The 3,630-nt window shown below is 40.5% G+C and overlaps 1 protein-coding gene across 2 annotated transcripts in view; it reads left to right on the top strand.

Moving 5' to 3' along the window:
• The window catches only part of LRIG2 (leucine-rich repeats and immunoglobulin-like domains 2), a 59,079-nt gene that overhangs the window by 18,840 nt on the left and 36,609 nt on the right, over positions 1-3,630 (top strand). The window lies entirely within an intron of this gene.

Below are 3,630 nucleotides of genomic sequence, written 5' to 3'. Positions count from 1 at the left end.
CTCGATCTCCTGACCTCATGATCCGCCCGGCTTGGCCTCCCAAAGTGCTGGGATTACAGGCTTGAGCCACCGCGCCCAGCGATGTTGAATTTTCTTACAGTTTTGGAGTGGCTGCACCTCTGAGAATTGTTAAGTGCTGCTTTCAGAAAAAGAAAAAGGTTACTAAAGTTGACAGTGCTTATAACCCTAGCACTTAGTCCACTGTCTGGCACATGGTCCAATAAATGTTTATTGTATGAATGACTAATCAGATCAATCCATATAATTCTAGTTAGACACTTGGTAACTTAAAACAGTTGTACTGATGCTGATGTATGTTAGTTGCTTTCTATGATAGTACTGCTTTGGGAATATATTTCAGTTCACCTTTAGTGTTTTTTTAATCTTAACTGAATGTGGGTTTTAGAACGGTCTAGAGAGCCTCATTATATGGGGCTTTGACCTATGAGGCTGCTTGAAAGCATATATCCTTTCAACAATATTATCTAGTACAGAGGCTGCAAAGAATTTCAGTTTTCCTTTGGGTTGCACTGAAAAGCCTATAGATTCTTCAAAGATGAGAGAAAATTACTCTTTCCCAAAACAGAGGACACTGGACAGTTTTCACTAGTACTGAATACTAAGTTATTTGTAACGTATAAATTGAGTTTAATTTTATTGCTTTAGGTTTCTTTAATAATTATTTTCTTTAAAAATGATTATGTGGGTCATTGATTATTGACATTCATAGGAGAACTCTAGGGGATAAATACAGTCAAGAGTTACATTGCCAGGAAGATTTAGGGTTGGGAAAGGCATTATGAACACTGTTAGGATTAAAATGAAAGCCCTTAATCTGGAAGGGGAAAACTGCTAAGTTATAGTAGTCACAAGATAAAAAATTAGATCATACTATGCTAACCTGCTATACAGATGATATTAGCTCTTCATTTGCCAGACTAAGCAGCTTGGAGTAGAATATAGAATATCCAACTTAAATTAGAACAGTTGAATTTCTCCTTGAGTCAAAACACCACAAAATAACAACAAAAAACATCTTTCACTTATATTTTTATACAAGTGTATGTGTTTGTTGTTTAGTAGCAAGTGTGAATTGGATGAAGTATCTGAATATGAGATTTTTATGTGTAGTAAATTCATATTTTTATCTTTTATATTTTCTAACACCCTCCTCCTTTCATCAGTGTCCTTGAGCTGATACCTTGTGCCAGACATCTTGGAATATTTTAGAACTGTTGTGGAAAAGTGATGGTTTAACACACAGCTTTAGTTATGTCATGGTGTAAATTAAGCTCTTAAATGGAAGTGGCTAGCTTTTACAGATGGGCAGGCATGAATCTAGCTGAGAACAAATTTTTCTAATGTGATAGAGACATTATTCAGACCTGCATGCATCTGTCAACTGCCTACAGTGGCACGGTGAGATAAAGTGATCTGCAGTGTTTCTGTAATGTGTCCCTGTTGCTAGCCATATTGTAACATATAGTACATCTTTTACGCAGACAGCTTGTGTGGGCTGCATTCCACCTCAGCCTTGTAAAGATGCCAGAAGCATCAAGGTGAATTTTTTTAAAGCCTATTTAGCTATTTAGACTTAACTAATTTCAGTGAAATCTCTACTGTTATCTAATAAAGTACTTGCTAGAAGTGAGATGAAATTTCAAAATTTTAACTTTTATTGGTTGTTTTGACCTTAGATTGACCAATTAGTAATCTTTCTATGCCTGTTTCCATATTGGGAACGTGAGTATTTTAAAAGTATTTGCCTCATAAGATTGTTGTGTGGATTTAGCCAGTTAATATGTGCCAAGTGCATAGAAGAATGCCTGCCTTAATAAATGCTATCCGGCCGGGTGCGGTGGCTCAAGCCTGTAATCCCAGCACTTTGGGAGGCCAAGACAGGCGGATCATGAGGTCAGGAGATCGAGACCATCCTGGCTAACCCGGTGAAACCCCGTCTCTACTAAAAAAGTACAAAAAGCTAGCCGGGCGAGGTGGCGGGCGCCTGTAGTCCCAGCTACTCCGGAGGCTGAGGCAGGAGAATGGCGTGAACCTGGGAGGCGGAGCTTGCAGTGAGCCAAGATCCGGCCACTGCACTTCAGCCTGGGCGACAGAGCGAGATTCCGTCTCAAAAAAAAAAAAAAAGCTATCCACCAATGCCGTCATTATTATTAACATAATTTGGGGTGAGATTAATTTCCTTTTCCTGAAGGTGGATTGCTTTTTTTTTTGTTTTGGAGACAGAGTGTTGCTTTGTCACCCAGGCTGGAGTGCCGTGGTGCAATCTTGGCTCACTACTACAACCTCCGCCTCAAGGGTTCAAGCGATTCTCCTGCCTCAGCCTCCCGAGTAGCTGAGATTACAGGTGCATGCCACCACACCTAGCTAATTTTTTTGTATTTTTAGTAGAGACAGATTACACTATGTTGGCCAGGCTGGTCTTGAACTCCTGACCTGGGGTGATCCACCTGCCTTGGCCTCCCAAAGTGCTGGGATTACAGGAGTGAGCCACCATGCCTGGCCTTGTTTTTTTTTTTCCTAAAGGAAGGCCACATCCCTATCAAGGATGTGGTCAACTTCAATTTTAATATAGAAGCTCACCATTTTGACTTGTGAAATATATCTTCGAATGTATTTACAGTTAAGGTATAATACATAATCACTATAGGGAATAAAGAAACTGTATACTGCTATGGAATGGTCTAAGATGTATTACTGAGTGCAAAAAGCAAGGGGCAAAATAATGTGTAAATTGTTCTATCATTTCTGTAAAACTTTGCTGTACATGCATAAAATATCTAGACGTCTGCACAAGAAATGGCATATTTTCATTTGTTGTTACTGGGAAGGGGAATTGGGTGGCTGGAGACAAAAGTGGGAGACCTTTTACACTTTTTGATTATTGGACTATGTGAATGTATTCCCAAACGCGGAAGCTACACACACATATATACACACACACACATGTAAAGTAAAATAGCTATTTTTAAATTGAGAGAGAGATATATATATATATATATATTTTTTTTTTTTTTTTTTTTTTTTTAAATGGAGTCTTGCTCTGTCAGCCCGGCTGGAGTGCAGTGGCGCTGTCTCGGCTCACTGCCAGCTTCACCTCCCAGGTTCATGCCATTTTCCTGTCTCAGCCTCCCGAGTATCTGGGGCTACAGGCACCCGCCACCACACCTGGCTAATTTTTTGTATTTTTAGTAGAGACGGGATCTCACCATGTTAGCCAGGATGCTCTTGATCTCCTGACCTTGTGATCTGCCTGCCTCAACCTCCCAAAGTGCTGGGATTACAGGCGTGACCACCACGCCTGGCCAATTTTTGTATTTTTAGTAGAGATGGGGTTTCACCGTGCTGGCCAGACTTGTCTCAAACTCGCTGACCTCAGGTGATCTACCTGCCTCGTCCTCCCAAAGTGCTGGGATTACAGGTGTGAGCCACCGCGCCTGGCCCTGAAGTCTTCATATTTTAGTCTTCTGTCTTTTGGGAGGTACTTAACAAAAAAGAAACAGGAAAGGCATGCTTATGGGGAACAAGAGTATGTGCACTCCTGTGTGCACATGTCATTTGATTAAATTCTAGAGTGAAATTAGGCGTAAAAGCTAATTTACCTGTTTGCAG

This window comes from Colobus angolensis, unplaced genomic scaffold, assembly GCF_000951035.1.
Source record: "Colobus angolensis palliatus isolate OR3802 unplaced genomic scaffold, Cang.pa_1.0 Scaffold124, whole genome shotgun sequence".
Taxonomy (NCBI): Eukaryota; Metazoa; Chordata; class Mammalia; order Primates; family Cercopithecidae; genus Colobus; species Colobus angolensis.
This window is presented reverse-complemented; position numbering and strand designations above follow the sequence as displayed.